The following is a 20,075-nucleotide window of genomic DNA, read 5'->3' as shown; positions in this document are numbered from 1 at the left end:
CCAAAATTGCTCAGACAAACCATAAACAATTCCACAAATTCATTACAACTCAAATGAATCCATCATTTTTTCTTTTATTGTTAGGGATATTTATGGAAATGTCACGTTTTCTGGATATGGCGCCCAGCATTATAGTTGATAAAATCAGTTCTCTCATGGTTATTGAGTCTGCCTCAAAATACAAAATTTGCAGTCCGTACAATATGTAAGATGGGGTATGAAAACAATGGAGCAGCAACAATAACTCATCCTTTTTCAGGGCAACCATCAACAGTTGCAGAATCATCATCATTTAGTAGAAAAGTAACTTCTAGCATGGACCATTTCTGGGTCAATCCAATTTATCAGCAAACCCACAAACATACTCAATTTCTTTGATGAGCATGAAAAGTGAGAATAGCAATCCTTTCTTTTTTCATCAGTTGCATCAACCACCTAAGTCACCTCTCAAAGAGACTCTGCCATTGCTTCCTTGCTTAGGCCCTTCAACAGAAGACAAAGTGAGAACGTGACAGTGGCCTTATAGGAGTACCAGTAGATCTAGATCATTTTCAAAAGGCGGTGCCCCTGAGTACTCGATACCAATAGTACCATAGGTTATGCTTGGACCCACTCAGTTCTCTTCCCCAGTCAGTAGCAAGACATTTGTCTACTATAACAACATGAAGATACAGGAAAGTGCTTGATTTAGTGAGGGGAAAAGCCTTCTGCAATACTGAAGCTTACATGCTAGTGCCTTGCAGAAACAACATTCACCAATATCCCCAAGCAAAGCCATTGAAGGACTTGTGCACACCACAGACTCACTACAAGAGGAAGCATGCCAACAAACCTTTCATGTGCTCCAAATGTAGCGAAGCATTTGATGTGAGAGATAACTAGACAACCCATGAGAAGAATTGTGTGAAGCTTCGGTATGGTAGATGGGGATCAGATTGCAAGCACAAGTGTTCAATGAAAGATCACGTCAGAGCCTTTGGGGTAGGATGGGCCATGTTCCTGTAACACTAGACAATTCTAACTTAGAAGACGAGGGGGATGATTTGGATTTGGGGTCTAAAGCTTAAATCATTTCTCTTGGATTCCATTAACATACAAGTCATTGTAAATATCATGTGGAGCCTTGTCTGTAATCTTTTGCATGAAAGCCAGCTGTTGATGACTCTTCTCCAAAGATAAGATAAGGTGATATCCACGTTCTAAAATAGTAAAGGTGCCATGTTTCAAAGAGTCTGCAAGCTATGGAAGCATAGATAGACGAATGCACTTTTACCTAGATATAGTTGTTTCTTACTTCTAAGCTAAAGTATAAAGTGATAGCTAGAGCTCTAGTTAGCCGTAGGTAGGATTTCTCCCATGCTCTAAACTGAATATTTGGTTTCTTCTCGCAGTTGGATCAGACAAATTTTCATTTTTATTTTTATTTTTTAATGGAGGGTTGGATCAAACAATTTAAATATTGTAAAACAAGGGTTTTTAAAACATTAAATGTTTTCATTCTTCATTTAAGTTGCAAGTTATATATATCTTTGTGACCTATATTATTAAACATCTATAACTTTTTCAAGTTAATTGTCTTATGATTATAATCTTAATTAAAACTTATTGTACAATATATTCATATTTTAATTAAATATTTTTTCATATTTCTTCATCTTTCTAAATTTCTACCTATTTATTTCTCTTCCTATCTCTTCTTTCTACATCTCTATCTCTATATTTATTTCTCTACTCTATCCATCTCTATGTCTATATATCTATATCTCTATCCTAAACTCTTGATCATCTACCTATTGCCATTACTCTCTTCCTTCCTCTCTTAAAACTTCTTGTGCATATTTTTCTTTCTTTTTAGAGGATACAAAGATCTATTCCTCTACTATTAAGCCTATGATCTCCAATTTCTGCATTGTCTCTATTTTTCCATATGCTTGTGTCTAGCTCTCAAGTTTCTGAGTGTGGTTGAACATAAAATGCCAAGTAGCATCCTACCTCGACCTAAATGACACATGGGCATCTATGCAAAAAGCACACAATTCCCTTGAAGAACTCCACCTATTAGTTCTCTCAAATATATCTTTTCTATATGATTAATATACAAACCTTGATACTGTAAATATGTGTGTGTGTGTGTGTGTTTTTTATTTATTTTTTAGTTCATTACATGATTTTATTTCAATGATAGAAGTTACTTTGATTTTCTTTAGAGTTTCAACTTTATTGATAAAAATGTAGCACAATATCATTCAAGATAGAGGAATCTTACATGTCTAAGTTTTAGGCCAACAATTTAGAATCTTATTGGATGCACCATATCTTTCAAGATTGCATTTAGAATCTTACTATGATACTTATTCATATCAATTTAGATTTATTAAGGGTGTTTTACATGTCCATGTTTCATGCCAACAATCTATAATCGTATTAGATTTCATGCTTCCTTACTATTTGCTTGGCTAAAATTTGTAGCTTAAAACTTATAGAAGTACAAGTTGTATCGAATCTTATCACAAATCCCACCACACTAAAGGCAGGAACTTTGGCACTTGTGCCCCTTGTTTTAATTATGCTTTGCATTTGTTTCTTCAAAATGTCAGTTTTATATATGCCACAACATAATTAATAAAACATTTCATTTCCTATAATATGTAAATAATTGCTTATAGATCAATACATGTGGATTGGAACAAATATCTTGTTTCTTGCACGGAATGCTTATGTAGCAGCTTGGATTGTGGTATAAAATCAAGTAATTGATATTGCTTTCAAATGTTGTAACATTTGATAATATTTTTAAATATATGAAGACAATGCAATTGAAAAAATTAAATTTAGAGTTTTATATCTGGGAGACAGGTCTCAGCTAATTGTTTAACAATTATAGGTTAAAAAATTACAGCAACACAAACTTCTCAAAAACAAAATGAAGACTAGTTCAATATAATGTTCATCAATATCATTTGAACCCATCAAATATCAAAGTTCAAATTTAGGACAAATCAGGTAAACAAATCTAATTTGACACATCATGATGATAAACTTTCAAATCCCAACATAAAAGGAACTGGCTTGGAGAAAAACAATGAAATCCCAACATAAAAGGAACTGGCTTGGAGAAAAACAATGTTCTACGGAAAACAGACAATTACAACTGGATCAAAACTAAAACAAGTCTATCAATTTTACACTATTTTCATGGCACAACATTAACTATTAGATGACAATCTACAAAAACAAATTCACAAAAAACCAAAATGAAATAAAATTAAGTAATTGCTTACAGAAGATTGAACCAGTTCAATCAAAATTCTAATCAGGAACACATCAGGCAACCTCAACCAAATGTAACATGGACTGGAAACACCTTCAGAGCACAATCTACAAACCCACCAGACCTGAAAGCTTCAACTTCTACAGAACAATCATTTTGCCATTAAAATTCACAAATCAAAAGTTCCCAATAAAAAGAGATTTTACACCAAATTTTCCAGCAAGCTCAAATATCCTTCCAAAACCTGGTCAAATCTAAAATTTTCATTTTTTCTCAATAGCACTTCGATGTGCGTCAAAGCTCCACCAAATCCAGCGATTTTAGGCACTTTTGCCAAAAAGTCTTAAACTACTTCAAAGCCTCACAAAACTTAGCCATTTTTGGCTGTATCAACTGAAAATTCTCACCTGCTTGTGACATCGCCGATGATCCGTAATTCCCTCAAACAGTGGCCGATGGACTGTCGTGGACATTTTATGAAGAAAGTTGTCCGAATGTGGAGTTCACAATTAAAGCAACACTTGAATCTTTACTTGCTGAGGATATCACAAAGGCACCCAGTTTGTTAAAACTCCTCTTTGACGACTACTTTGTCCAGGTGACTCTTCACTATTTGTTTCTAGCATTCTGAATAGTTATTAGAATATATTTTCGTTTGGTGCTTTTCCCCTGATAATCCCACTAATATGGGTGTACAGGGTTGCAATGCATCTATTTTATTGAATGGAACGGGCAGTGAACTGGAAGACACTCCAAATTTAACAATAAGAGAGGAATCATTGGAGATGATTCAGTTAATAAAAGATGTCATTGAAGGCGAGTTCCTTGAAATTGGCACAATAATTAAAAAACATTCCAATCTATTATATATGACATCTACAATTCAGGTGCCCTTCGGGAGGCCATTTGCTTTATGATGGACCGCGGAGGAGATTGTCTGTGTTACGTTCAGTTCCCTCAAAGGTTTGAGGGCATCGACCCAAGCGACTGCTATGCCAACCACAACACGGTATTTTTCGATGTGAACATGAGGGCCCTAGACAGATTGCAGGGGCCTGTTTATGTGGGAAAGGGGTGCATGTTCAGACGGATTGCACTGTATAGGTTTGATCCCCCGAGAGCAAAGGAGACGAGGGGATGGTGCGGGAGGAGGAAGAGAGTGGGGAAGTGAGAAGGGAGAGCTAAGGATGTCGACGTCGGAGGAGGAAGAAGGGCTTGACAATGGGCTTCTGCCCAGGGCATTCGGCAGTTCTAATCTTCTGGTGGAATCCATTCCCGTTGCAGTGTATCAGGGTCGGCCTCTCGCAGATCATGTCGCGGTGAAGAACGGGCGACCGGCAGGTGCCCTGCTGAGTCTGAGAGAGCCCCTGGATGCATCCATTGTTGCAGAGGCCATCAGTGCTGTGTTGTGCTGGTACGAGGACAAGACCGAATGGGGTCAAAGAGTGGGGTGGATTTATGGGTCTGTGATGGAGGATGTGATGACCGGCTACTAGATGCACAACAGGATAGTCAATATTGATTGTCTTCATCCACCCATCCGTTAGACGCAATCGAAGTTGCTAGATTTTTAGACCACTGGATTCGATTTATCTAGAGACTTTCAACTCTATGGAAAACCCTAAAGTGTCGGTAAACTATAGAATATACAAAAGATATTTCTACCTTGTCAAATACATTGTCCCACTTATTTATTTTATTGCATGAATTGTCTTATCAGCTATAAAGTTTTGGAAAAACAATTAGTTTCTAACAAAAATATCAAACATTTCTCATGATTGTAGCAGGCTGCAACCAATAACATTAGACATAAATGTTGAATAATAAAATTAATACAATATGAAAATACATCAAAACTATATAAAATAAAAAGTTTGTGAAAAATAAATACTCTTGATTGGACAACTTAATTGAAAAATAGCATTGCAATGAATGCTATAGTTTCCTGCCTTCGGAAGGAACTAAAAATCAAATAAAACTCCACAACACTAATTGTTTATTGTACAATTATATGTAATAAAATCTTTAAAAGATTTTAGAAATTAAGAAAATGGAAGACCAATATAGAAACATCATACTGCACAACTACTGTTATGGAAAAATCAATTCATTTCATTGGTTAATAAAAATAGACAAAACAAATATCTACTAGGCGCTATAGTATCCTGCCTATGGCAAGAACTAATAAATAGCAATAAGCAATTGTGAAAGATATGATACAATACATAACACACACACACACACACACACACACACACACACACACACATATATATATCCAATTCACATAATTACAAGGTTGGCCATTACACAAGTTAACACCAATATTACAAAGTCGGCCCAAATGTAGATACTCGGGCTCTGAAAATTGACTTGGTGAATTTTTTATGCACGACGTCCACTGTCATTACTTGGCATCATTATGCACTCGGTAGAAGTAGAGGCTCGGTCCATACTAATCACTTCAATGTAGTTTTGAATTCGGTATACACTGGTGACTTGGTAGATATAGTATCACTTGATATAAACTACATTCCCTGTTTACCACAATTGTGCTTGGTAGACACTATTCTTCATTCAACTCGGTTAAAACTGGCTTCACTTGACTTATGTTGTTAACTAATTAATTGTGAAAAATCGTCTGCTAGATCGTCGGGATTTGACGCTCTACACATTTTAAAATCGACAATCTTGCATATCCTATAGATTTTGCTCGTGCTGGTGCGTGACATATGCCTTACTTTTTCCCATCAGTGTTGCAGAACTTTTTGAATTCGCTGCTAGTATAACATCCCCTGTCGAGAGAAGAGGCGAAGAATCCAGAAAGAGGAGATGGAGATGGGAGTGTAGGTGTTGTTCATCGAAGGCAATGGCGAAATAGGTGCATGATAGTTATATGGAGAAACAGAGGAGTTGGGTGAAGGAGGAAGAGAGTTGTCTGAGGGTGAAGAAGAAGACGGTGGTGCAGGTGGAGGGCCCTATGATTGTGGGAGCGAGTCCTTCGGGGCTGTCAATAGCTGCTCGTTTGAAGGGGGGCGTGGGAAGCATGATATTGGAGGCTATTTGAAGCTCCATCTGTTGAAGCAGTTCTGTGAGCTTCCATGAAAATTCTAGAGCTTCAGGAATGACAAGGAAGATTCCTGTTGTAAACTTTTTGAAATTTTTTTAATTAAAAAATAATTAAACTCCCAGCAAAATTAGATTTGGCCAATCAGAAAATAGAAATTTTTGCCTAAAAAATATTTTAAAAAATAAATCCTCTCAAAACTTTAGACTATAAAATTTTGTGAGTTGAAAAATTAATTGCAAGAAGTGTAATGAAAACATTAGTACATAGGCAAGGACTAATAATACAACTAGGCTCGCAAACAAACGAGGATATATAATACTTTACGTATAGATGCTTACCTCCAGCACGAATTGACCCAACATTTCCTTACCTATTTTATAGAGAAAAGGAAGCTGACGCACACAACAAAAATATGCTATCTCTAGTTCCTAATAACCACATTATACTAGATGCAATTAACATTCAAAATGACAGCTATGCGGCAACACGACTATACAACCATGCGGCCACGCTACCAACTCAAATTGTACTTAAACCAAACATTATCATTGGTATCATTGGAGGAAACTACAATACTAATGATGGCCTAGTAAATGGATCTAATGGAATATTCAAGTCATACACAGAATAACAAGATGTCAATATAATTTGAATCCAATTTAATGATCCCAAAATTGGTAAACAACAACAAAACAATTTAGCTCAATATTACATTCAAATAATACAGAGACTAGGTTCTAAATTGTTAGACCCATCCTAAAAAGACGCACTAATGGAAAAATAATCATTAAAAAGTAGTTCCCAATACAAATCGCATGTGCTTGAATAATTCACCGGTCATGTGGACTAACAATGGAAGGTCTTGCATTTGACCCAACTAGAATAACACAACACATGTGATATCCCCATTTGACATATAATTTAATAATAAAATAAGTATTATGCATAAGGTCTATAATAGTAAAAGAGTAAATAATATATATGAATAATATAATAATACTAAAATATAAATTATTATAGATCATAATAATATAAATACTACATATAATTATATATACATCCATATTATGATATAAATAAATAATATTTATATCACTAATACTATTAAGAATAATGATATCACGATAGATATGTTATGTATAATTGAACTTATATAATATAATCTATATGGTAATATAATATATATTAATATAACTATTAAATTTATAAAAATAATGATTATATTAATATAATTATTATATTATATATTAATATAATTATTATATTATATATTAATATAATTATATTTTTTATATATTAATATAATTATAAAAAGACACAACTCTTACCATCTAAATATATAAAGAGGGAATAAAAACTTTGGTAAAGGATCATCAAGAAGAAAAAATATAAAATATATGCACAGTTAAGATTTAAAATCTAATGCCTTGAAACGGGACATCAAAATGGTATTAGAGCATTGGTCCTGCCATCCTGTAGGAATGTAACAGAATAAAATCAAATGTGAAGCAAAGACTCCTCTCTATCAATTTCCCTTGCCATGTCTTATTGACAATCGCAGACTGTTCAAGACAGCTTCAAAAACATATACCAATGAAGAATCTCATTTATAAACCACTAAATGAATCCCAAGACGAATATGGAGGTAGAAGAGATCGAAAATAAAAGTGGAGAGGAATACAATAGAATAATGGCTATAATAATAACAAATATACAGTGGAACATTACAACCATTTTATGTGAAATTCAACCACTAATTTAACCTTTGGATTCAATAGCAAAGCATGCCAAATTGATTATTATTATTATATTGAGAATATCGATCTTCAAAAAGAGGCTTATTATTCTTTTTATTACATATCACTGAATGGTTCCCTGATCAAAATCACATTTAACTCGTACTTTTTCGAGGCACTAGTATAACTTACAACTTAAGTTTTAAGGCTGATACCACTTCAGGATTGGTATATTCTGGACCTCATAATCCACTTCACGATTGAGCTATGTGTAGAGCTGCAACGCTTTACCATTTCTCTGGTGATGTGCAAATCCTCCTCGACATGGGAGACCTTCTAAATCAAATTTAGGTCGTCTTTGAGATCCGAGATTATACTGGCTATCGACAATATTGTCCCTCTCAGCACTATGGCTGCAAAGGGGCAATTCGTTGGATGAAAGAGCCAAAATTCCTTCAGAGAAGAAGCCTAATAAATCAATTGCATTAACATCCCCGGAAGCAGCTGGCACACAGAGGAAATAGCACCATGTAGAACATTGCAACCATTGATTGCAAAGAGAAAAACTCGAGTACCATTAAATCAAAGTCCATGAACCACATGCAACTACTCTCATCCAATGCTTTTGTGACTATAGCAATAAAAACAAAAATGAAAACTGACAGTGCAACCAATGTCAGAAATTGTACCTGCTACTGAAGTATTATCGAAGTTAGGAGGAGGGAGCAGCAATATTTAATCTTATACGGATCATATTCATGGTTCTATTCACAAGAGCAAAGAAATGAGTACCCTGCTATTCCTGCAACTTCTTAAATTTATATGGTGTAGACATAGCTATTTCAAAGAAAGAGACGAGCATAATGGTTGCTCTGGAACAATGAAAAGTGATGTTGTGTATGATAATTATCAAATAGACCAAAATGTGGACATAGGCCACACGTATCCCTTGCATGAAGGGAACTAAGCTTTAATTGCCAGCTGCTGGTCTTCGAGGCCAAGACTTTGGATTGCCAACAGTTTGCAACAACGATAACTTCAAACTTTTACCTTGATTTTTGTGTCTTCTCTCGCATTGAAATATGTGAAAAGTATTGATTTGCATAATGTGAGGGTTACTGTCGATCATCTTCCTCAATTATAAAAAGAAGAAAATAAATAAATAAATATTGAAATTCAACAATAGTAGAGGGTAATGGAGCATTTTAATTGGTTGTGGACGAGAATATTAATCACTGTTTAACTCAAGCCTTGGCAATAGTTGCTGCCTCAGCAGGCAAGAACTAATAACGATGAAACTCCTTCAACTATCAAGAGAAGGTATATCTATGATTAAAGGACGTAATATAAATAATGGACTCTTCTTATATTCTAATAAATATGAAATGCTATGTATTAGTAATTTATTTGAAACAAATATATTAATTTTACTAATTTTGAATCATATTTTTATTTTAGAAATGTACAATAATTTATTGACAATGTCATCAATAATTAGAACAACAACCAAAAAAATTGGTAAATTGTAAATCATGATTATAGATATTTATATATTTGCAAGTATAATGTTTTTTGTGACATATCTAAATTAATGTTGTGTCTAAATTGAAAGACAAAAGCATAAGTAAGTTGGATAAAAATTCCTTTTGGGTCTCAAAAGGAGACATTATTCAAAATATGTGTACTTAAATTCATGATGGATAGGGAGTGTGCACAGGGTGAGGAGTAAATCGGTCGCGTTGGGGCATAGGAATCCCAATATGGATTTTAAGTTCTGAGGGAGCCCCAAGCTGAGCGTATCCAAACTTGAGCAGCAGTAAACCTTCCATCCATAATGAAATTAAGCGTGTTCCTAGTGAGTAGACAGTGTGCAAAGGGGGAGGAGTAGATCGATTGCATTGGGACAAGAGAATTCCCAATATGGATTATAAATCAGAGGGAGCCCCAAGCTGAGCATGTCCAACCTCGAGCAGCAGTAAATCTACCATCCACTATGGAATTATACACCCTATTATAGTACTAGCTATAGAAAAGTTGTTTAAAATATGTATCTTCAAGAACTTTTGATTTCAAGACAAGGGGGATAGGAGCACGACATTCACGATCAAAGCAGTAAAACATTTCCTTACCTTTTTCTTACTTCAAATTGTAAACAGAATTATAACATGTATACTATGTGTCTACATCGTGTCTTTATGCATTAATGTTTGCTTCGTGTCTTCTTCGTGTCTTCATGCATTTGTTTGTCTACCTCATGTTTGCATCGTGTCTTCATGCATTAATGTGTCTACTTTGTGTCTTCACTCATATGTTCTCATACATGCTATTATATACCAACATATTTACTTTGCAAAGTGTCTAACACATATTCAGGACACAGAATGAATCCAGACTATGAATTAATGAGGATCAAATCAATTGCTTGAGGACAAGCAAATTCAAGAGGGGAGGATTGTGATATCCCCATTTGACATATAATTTAATAATAAAATAAGTATTATACATAGGGTCTGTAATATTAAAAGAATAAATTATATATATGAATAATATAATAATACTAAAATATAAATTATTATAGATCATAATAATATAAATATTATCATATAATTATATATATAGTAATTACATATTAAATAATATACTATTGAATATATATATATACATCCATATTATGATATAAATAAATAATATTTATATCACTAATACTATTAAAAATAATGATATCACGATAGATATGTTATGTATAATTGAACTTATATAGTATAATCTATATGTTAATATAATTATATTATTAATATAACTATTATATTATTATAAAAACACACAACTCTTACCATCAAAATATATAACGAGGGAATAAAAACTTTAGTGAAGGATCATCAAGAAGAAAAATATAAAATATATGCACAGTTAAGATTTAAAATCTATGCCCTGAAACGAGACATCACAACATGGTTCAACATACATGACACTCTCACAAAGAAGAACAGTTGAATCACTCTTTAAGTTAAATACTTTCCATCCCATAAAATTTAGATTAAAAGAACAAATCCACCACAAAATATCTTGGCTTCAATCAATTGTGCAATGGCAACTTGACAATCCTACACCCTGCTCAGATCATGTCTCACACAAACTATTATGCACATTAAACACTCACAGCTTTAAAGCCCACACAAAGGAGCTTACCAATGACCATGATATGGTATCCTCGGACATTTTATGCTTACAGTAGATGCCCTTTGTTCCAATATATCCAAATGTCCTCAAAAAATACACCCACCACACCATGTACCATGTACATGGCATAGAAACTTTTATGACAAACAATCTGATTCCCTAGAATTCAAGACAACATTGGACCAAGAACATTAAAGTCATAACATTACTAGGCTACTATACCAATCACTTCAATGTTTCTAATGTTTACGTACAACCCAATACTCTACTTGAAGAGATCATGACCACAATGACAGAAAGTCACATATGTACCTATAGAGGCTCTGCATTTCATTCTAGGTGACTTCAGTTTTGACATAGCTAGAAAAACATAGCCATAAAAAGATTCATTCAACAAATGCAACAATACAAAATGAGTATTGTCTTAATGAAACACATGCTACAAAAAAAACACTAAATGACTAAGTGTGGACAAACACACCAACAAATATATGTCTGCTTTATAAAACATAAGCATATTGGGTAAACCGCCTGGCTACTTTTATAAACATTCACACTGCCCCCTTGACTACGTATCAAAGCTTTTCAATTTTTTATGAGACACAAATTCACCCTTCATCACCTTCACTGCTAGCTTAAGCTTCAAATACTAATGAATACAAAAGTACATTTTCCATGGTAGAATTGCATTCAACGACAAAAATGGATTCAACAACATCAACAAATCAAGGAGATCCAAACGATGGAAGTTGCAAAGATAATTACATTCAGCATTTATATCCTAAATATATTTTTTTAAAGAAAAAAATATAACTTCATGTTTATCCACTTCCACTAGGCCAAAACTAAATAGTCAAAGCCCAATAACTATTAAGGCTTTAAATGAAAGAAAATAAAGCATGACTTTTGAAGGAAACGTAATAGTTGCATATAAAGTATTGCAGTTGCATATAAAGTAGTCCTTGATAGAGCCATAAGAACACATGATTTTTTGTATGCAGATTTGACAGACTGTAAAGGTGAAATGACTATAACACTAAATGTAAGTAGTATCCTCCTGCAGAAGTACGAGAATAGAATATTTGATAGAACAAGTATAGAAATCAGAAGATTTGATATTGCACCGAAGCCAGAATATGATCGTGGAGATTCAGATTGCATATTAATTTTGAAGGATTCTAGTACAATAGAAACAATACCACCACTTCTGAAAGAATATAAGTTCATTTCAAACACAACTTTAAAGAACATGCTCAGTAGTACAAGTGACTTCCCCAATGGAACAGTAGGTGTACTAGTAGTTGGAATAAATAAAAAAGGTTCTCAATACATTCTAAACATCGAGGATGGGTACACCGATATGGATCAAGCACCAGTATGTTTATGCACTCTATTTGTATTTTCATTTACACTTCCATCTTTTAATTCTTCCTATCAAAGCAAAAATCTAACACTGCTACCTTATAATAGTTATACATGCATGCAGCCTTTGTCAGCCTATACTTTTAAATGCAAGAACAATTATTAAAAAATGAAGTTCCAGCTCTGATATTATAAGAGAAATATACATAATTCTAAAACTAAATCATTTCATAGTATGAATCGATGACTCCAGTATGCATCTATGAATCTAGTATACTTGATAATTGATCTATTTTCACGATTATAAAGAAAATCAACACATTCACATTGAATTACTGAAAGTGAAAGTTTGTACATTCAAAATATAGATCATTAAACTTAAAGTTTGTAACATGATTTACTCATAAAAGAGTCAAGAGTCAAGACTAAAGTTTTTGATTTAACCATCAAATGGATTTAGCTGCAAGTGCTATATGTCTATCACTAAAGCAACCCAAACCACTAGTAGTAGAGAGGATTGTGAACTCATAATCCTCCTCCTCATCATCCACATCAATTGTTTGTGAATCTTGAACAAAATTTAAGCTTTGTAGAGCAATGTAGAGTGGGCTGACATAAATGCATGATCTGTTGTATATTCTATTATGTTTACTGCACAACACACTGGATGTTGAAGAAAAATTAGTATTGTATAGAAACAATTAGTCAGAATTAGATGATGAGTATGTACAAGAAAAATTTAGTCTTGACCCTTGACTCATTTATGAGTAAATCATGTTTTGTCCATTTGATGATTAAATCAAAAACTTTAGTCTTCACTCTTGACTCTTTTATGAGTAAATCATGTTACAAACTTTAAGTTTAATAATCTATATTTTGAATGTTACAAATGTTCACTTTCAGTAATTCAATGTGAATGTGTTGATTTTCTTTATAATCGTGAAAATAGATCAATTATCAAGTATACTAGATTTATAAATGCATACTGAAATCATAGATTCATACTATGAAATGATTTAAGTTTAGAATTATGTATATTTCTCTTCTTCTTTTTTTGTGTTTGTATATATATATATATGTGCATGAATCATAATTGGGAGAAAAAAATCCCAAATCCACGGATCCAATTCATGTGCCCGAATCGGACTCGTGTCACGAATCAGCAAATAAGCTAAAATTCATGTCTTTTTCGATCTAACGTATGTGATGCTCCACTCGGTGCTATTAGTTCCATATACTTGAACTAACATACAAATTGTCTTATTTCATTGCATGTCAATATTTCCAAATGCCAAAGTATAATGTTCCAGCTTGCATTTTATTCATCATGGATTTTTGTTTTTTATCTGTTTACATAAAATATGCTGGAAGATAACTACCATGTCTTCAAGGTACCAAATGCCTTCCACCTACTTCATTACATCCCAAGGTTAGTATGCAGGACACATCCAGCATTATCAATTTAGGAAATAAGTTGTCTTAATTGGTTTAAAAGATTTATTGCAACTAGTAAGAATTATATTCTTAAATGGTATTGAAGAAGCTACTGTTCTTCATGTCAATGGAATGCTCTTGTTTTCAAGAAGTAAAATTTTTATCTTAGAAAGGTTTTGCAAATTTGATGTAAACTTTATGGGATTTCATGTTAATGCTCAACTTTTGTGCTTGTACTATTGAACCTTGCAGCGGAAATTTTGTGGAAGAGTATTTTGTTTTTAATAGGCTATATCAAAAACTATGCAATGGCACTATAATATTTGTCTTGACTCTAAACAAAAGTTATTGAATGAAGGAGCAATGAATACCTTTTTCATTAAATTCAGTAGATCACTATGTTCAAAGGTAACAATAGCGAATTTTCCGTACCTGTGGTATAATATTGGTCTTAGTACTCTTTGAAGCAATATTGCAGATTCTGAGGATGCCTTTCTTGATCAACAGAAAGCCTAATCTGCACAGTTAAAAACAGGACAATTAGTACAGTGGTTTTGAAATATGGAGGCTTAGTGTGGCTTTAAATTTTAGTTTAGTCTATAAGCTCTTAGACAGTAAATGAAACATAGATCTTATTGAAGCAAACCTTTAAGTTGCTGAATACATACCTGCTTTTGCAATCAACACTTTGGAATATCTACATGGAGACCAAAAACACATGTTAATTTATAAATATCGGTGAGTATATGGTTTTGGACAAGAGTTCTAAATTATATCCATACACATATAAAATTAGTGGCTACTCAATTTTTTTCCAATCTTATTAGTTCAGAAAAGTATCAAGAACAATGCTGACTAACTTATTAAATTGCATTTTTAGCAATGCCTGTCAAATACACAAGAAACTTGCTGAAAAAGAGTCTACAGCTACAGCACGAATGATGTTCCAAAAGAGAAAATTTAAAAATTGAGAACCGAGTCAATGAAAACAGATTTTGAGCATATAAAGTAAAACAAGGTAAGGTTAATAACAAATAGCAAAAGATTAGAGAAACAAGAAACAAGAAACAAGATAAGGACAATAACAAATAGCAAAAGATCAGAGAAAATGGAAGATTAAACATATCTAGAAACCAAAACAGACTGTCAGGCCAGAAATGTAAGCATGACAAACAAGATTTCATGCTTCAAGAAAGGTCTACAATAACAAAACTATCATCGGCAAATATTTCAATACAAATAGGCATTTTTTGACTTGATATATAAAGAGACATAGCCCATGTAAGTAATTTGTAATCTAACAAAAAAATATGTAATAATTAGTAAACGTCAAAAGAACAAGTAATGTCATAAATGTATCTAAGTGGTATAGAAAGTGAAAATTCAAAATTCTAATGATAAAAGCAGAAAGTTGGACAAAAATGATAGTACTCCTCCAAAATGTTATTTTATTTTCCATGTTTCTGTTATAAAGTATCTTCACCATAGACATTTTAGTTCTCATTAATGGAACTTCCTTGATATTTCCAAGGAATACAGTGCTTCTATCAATATGCTTTGATAAATGTCTAAGATGGATTCTAAGGGACCTACACGTTAAAGCTTAGGGCCGGACATCATAGGGTCTAAAATCTGTCTTTAAATTGCCACATTTTTTTTCTTTAGTTTCAGCAAAATACAGTATGTAGAAATTTTGAAAAAACAATCTCAAAAATGAATATTTTAACGAGGTTATAGATGGTTTAGCAATTCTTGGTTTGTTTAGGAAACTGAAACATAAAACATCAGTACAGATATAAGGAAATGAAGTATAAGAAAACCATTATAAATTAATTGGAAAGCAATGTAGATTCAATAACCAGAAAATGTTGTCATGATGTAAAAATTGGCATATGTAGCAGAAAATATTAATTATTGAATGTCGCAGACACTGGGAACTAACATGGAATATTATAAAGATATGGAAAACAAATTACAGCTGAACAAGAAGCCAGCAAAACTTCTTCCTGAGTTTTTGATTTTTGTGGAGGTTATGCAAGCTGAGATTTTTACTCTGACACACAATGACGAATTTAATGAAATTTCTAAAGTCAGGACCCACCAATGTCATTATGCATAGACACAGAAGCTAAAGCAATATCATACTAAGCCAAAAAGTCTCCAGACCAATCATTATAGTTTTATGAGAATTTACTGTTGGGTATATTGAAACTGTAAGTGTACAGGTAAGGGCAGTGGTGTTGGCCATGGCAGCCTAGTTTGCTTCTAAGAATGCTCAACTTATGTGGCAATTTAAAGACATATAAAGCTACACCGAAATGACTGCTAATGAGACCTTGACTCAATGTTGAGGTCTTATTAGGCATTACCTAGCATTGAGTCAGTCAGTCCATGCTTTATGACGCAGTTATTCCAAATTTGTGTTTTTACAAGCTTCCAAAAAAATACAAATTTTACAAACAGCAGAACTGAACCTTTCAACTATTTAAAACTTTAGTAATAAATGTGCCCATTGTTCTACCCACCTGCATTAAAAGTTTGATTCTGTCCAGCAGTGCAGTAGTAGTCTTGAGTCTTTCAAAAAAATAAAGTAGAAAGAAAGGTTATATGGCCGAAGGGAATCTAACCATTCCCGTGCCTAAATTGGTATAGTAATGTTTTCCCAATCAAGGGGGAAGTTCATAAACTAGCAAGCTGATGCCGCCAAGACCTATACGAGGCCGCCAAGACCTATATGAGGCTCGAGCCCTATAGTTCCCAGGCCCATACGAGCGTTCTCTCTTAAGATTCCATAGCTAAGAGTAGTTGTGTATAAAGCATTTAGAATCATTTTGCTAACAAATTTATTCTCCCAACTTCTAGTATTTTAGGCCGTTACACATAAATGACAGAAACAGAACCTGCTCAAACATCACTATACCCTTGTCTGAATGTCACCAAAACAAGGTTTGCGACTGAAACAAGAGGAAACAACAGACCCACTGAGCAGTGTGAATAATAGAAGCTGATAACAGAAGACGGATGACCAAATGAGGAGCAACAATGGCGGAACTGGGTATCATGTACAAACATAAAACTTCATTCACAATCGAAGCCCACATGACCTATATCTCACTCACTCTACAACCACCACACTCAAACAATAAAGACTTCATACATGACCTCAGAAAAAGCCCACATCAACCATGGTGGATGGCAGTAGGAAATGCAAATGTTTGCAACCAAAACTCTTAGGGCCCATTTGGCCACAGGAATAGGAATTGGAAATAGCAATTTGTTATTCTGCATTTTTTATTCCAGATCTGTTATTCCACACCCCTTTTGGTTCTACAAAAATGAAATTAGAATTTTAATTGAAATTTAGTTGAAATTTGAGTAGAGAGCAGATGAATAGACGAGACGGTGTTAACAGGAAAAGAGTGTGTGTAACGGGCGTCGCAGGATTTAAAAATCATCTCTCATCTCTTCTTCATTCATACTCCTCATTAACTATTTAATATTTTTAATCTACTGTAGAAAACCCTGCCAAAAACATGCATCTGCTATCACTTCTTGAATCCAAAGAAAGGCTGCATCTGTTCAAAGCAGATTTTTTGCAACATGGCAGCTTTAATTCCGCCATTAAAGTCTGTGATTTTGTCATCAACATGGCTACCTCTACTGATTACCAGGTAATTCATATATCCACTCTTGTCAATCATATCTTCATACTTTGATGAGATTGAAACAACGAGTGGATTGGTATCAAGGTAATATTGTGCAGCCGACCATTGACAGAACGGTGGACATGCCGAGATCTTGCAAGAAATCGAAGATTGTGAAGAAATTAATCCACATGTCTGCCATTGTCGCAGCTTGTCCTCTACATGGAGTAAAGGAAAAGCCAGAACTAAATGTTTCAATTTAGGCCCAAGGTGATCCCCCACCAACAATTCTGTCTGACACTTTTCCAGCCCTTTTGTTTTATCGTCAGAGGGGAAGCAGCAGCAGCAACAGAGCCCAAAATGGCCAAAATGGCAGAGTACTCCAAATCTGATTGACCTGAATGTTTTAGTGGACTGTGCTCATGTGCATGAGTTCTGGTGGATTAAAAAATTTCATCAAAAATGAAAAAGTAAAATTGGAATGGGAATAGGCTATTCCAATTCCACCTATTTAGGTGAAATTGCAAATGTTCATATTTGTGCCAAAATTGGAATACGCATTCCTATTCTCAATTCCGATTTGGCACACCCTGACAAAGGATTCGAAATTTTAGGAATTTACATATGCCTATTCCAGTCTAATTCCCAGCACCAAACGGAGGGCGACTTAAAAACAAATATCCTATAGATTTAAAGAAAGAGCGCCCCAGGTTCAAATCCCTACAATAGAATGAAGCTACACACAACTATGGCAGAGATATTCGTGTAAAACAAAACATATATGAACAAAAGGAAAAATCACTTGAACAGCTTAGAAGATTTCAAACCTTAATGTTAAAAAGAAATTCGTTTTAGGATTATGTAGATTCTTACAAGTTGGAAAACATTAAAAGGAAGGCTACTATAGAACCTATTGAGCCTCTGGTTACTTTTATCCCAAGGGTTTAAATTCCCCAGGCTGTTTTCCCTTCTTTGAGCGTGATTTTTAGATATTTTGTCAAAGTATGTTTATACTTATCTGAGTTTTGCTAAACAGTTTAGCCCGGAAAAAGAAACTTTCAACTTGCCATAAAAAATTTGTGCATTTCAAACAACAAATTACCTGGTTCTATTGCCCAGTTTGCTATCTCGTAAACTCGAAGGCTGAAGGCTGAGAGCAGAGAGCGCCTTCAAAATAGAAAAAAATTGAAGCCCAAAAAACATCTAAATGTCAGTTCGAATAAAAATCTAGACATTAAACCTAGAATAAAAACTGATGAAATGTAAGAGCAGCAACTAAAGAGGAGACTATTATCTGTAATGATGGTTATAATTTGGGGAAATATGGAGGAAAAGCCTGGTGAGTTTTCTCAATGGGGGCTAAAAATCAGACCCGCAAAAAATCTTTGCTAGGCACACAAATTCCAGATTTTGACCTGTAGTTTTTGGCCTGTGGTTCCACCCCTAGAAACTTCTCCAAAATCACAGACATGCCCGAAAATTCTGCTTCAAACAGGAATTTCAGAATGACAGTTTCAAAGGAGGAATGCAAAATTAGACTTTTCCATAACTAAATTTTGAGGGAGGGAAGATGGAACTGTTGCAGAATTAAACTTTTGCTCGACATTAGGTTTTGTAAACCATAAAACTGCTTTTCACATTTAAGCTGATCAAATAGGCCTGACATGCATTCATAATTTTATTTAATATTTCATAAATATGACACATGGGTTTTTTATGACATCTCTACTTTTTGGGTTTTTTTCTCTCTTCTTTTTAAATGTATTTTTTTCATTGTCTTTTGGCTGATGGGCCAATAAAATTTCAAATAAATTGCATATTTAAACTTTTAAAATAAATTGAAACTTAAATTAAGTGGCCTATTCAAAAAAATGTGGCACGTAATGATTCCATTAGTTACCTACCAAAGGCAGGACCTAATAATTTATTTGATATTTTTATATTGTTTGTTTATTTAAAATTAAGTTCTAAATAGTGAGTTTTATTTCAAACATAAATCAATGAGGTATATCATTTTTTAAAAAGAATGAAGACAATATCAACAACAACAATAAAAACATACGCTTTCTATTGTTTGGATTTCTTTCTGTTTCTCTACATGTGTCAATTAATGATGATGTATGCCTTATATGGATTAACTTTTACACCATCTCTAAAACTATGGAGTTTGGCTGAACATCACACATGCCATAAGCATATACCCTTACAATATGGTAAACCCATAGGATAAATTTATTACATTACTTTTTTATAAAGAAAAAAATTTAGACAACAATAATACTAGTTGCTATCAAGTTGGGGGATGACCTAAGAAGTAGACCAACTTTCATCCCTTTCTAAATATGTATTTTCTAGACCAATTGTACTCTCAAGAAAAG

At 33.6% G+C, this 20,075-nt stretch overlaps 1 pseudogene; it reads left to right on the top strand.

The window, feature by feature from the left end:
- Positions 1-210: 210 nt before the first annotated feature.
- Positions 211-1,091, top strand: LOC149566661 (zinc finger protein WIP2-like; annotated as a pseudogene).
- The last annotated feature ends 18,984 nt before the right edge of the window (positions 1,092-20,075 follow it).

Source organism: Cupressus sempervirens, chromosome 3 (genome assembly GCF_028749045.1).
Source record: "Cupressus sempervirens isolate cs-2001-9-10 chromosome 3, ASM2874904v1, whole genome shotgun sequence".
Taxonomy (NCBI): Eukaryota; Viridiplantae; Streptophyta; class Pinopsida; order Cupressales; family Cupressaceae; genus Cupressus; species Cupressus sempervirens.
This window is presented reverse-complemented; position numbering and strand designations above follow the sequence as displayed.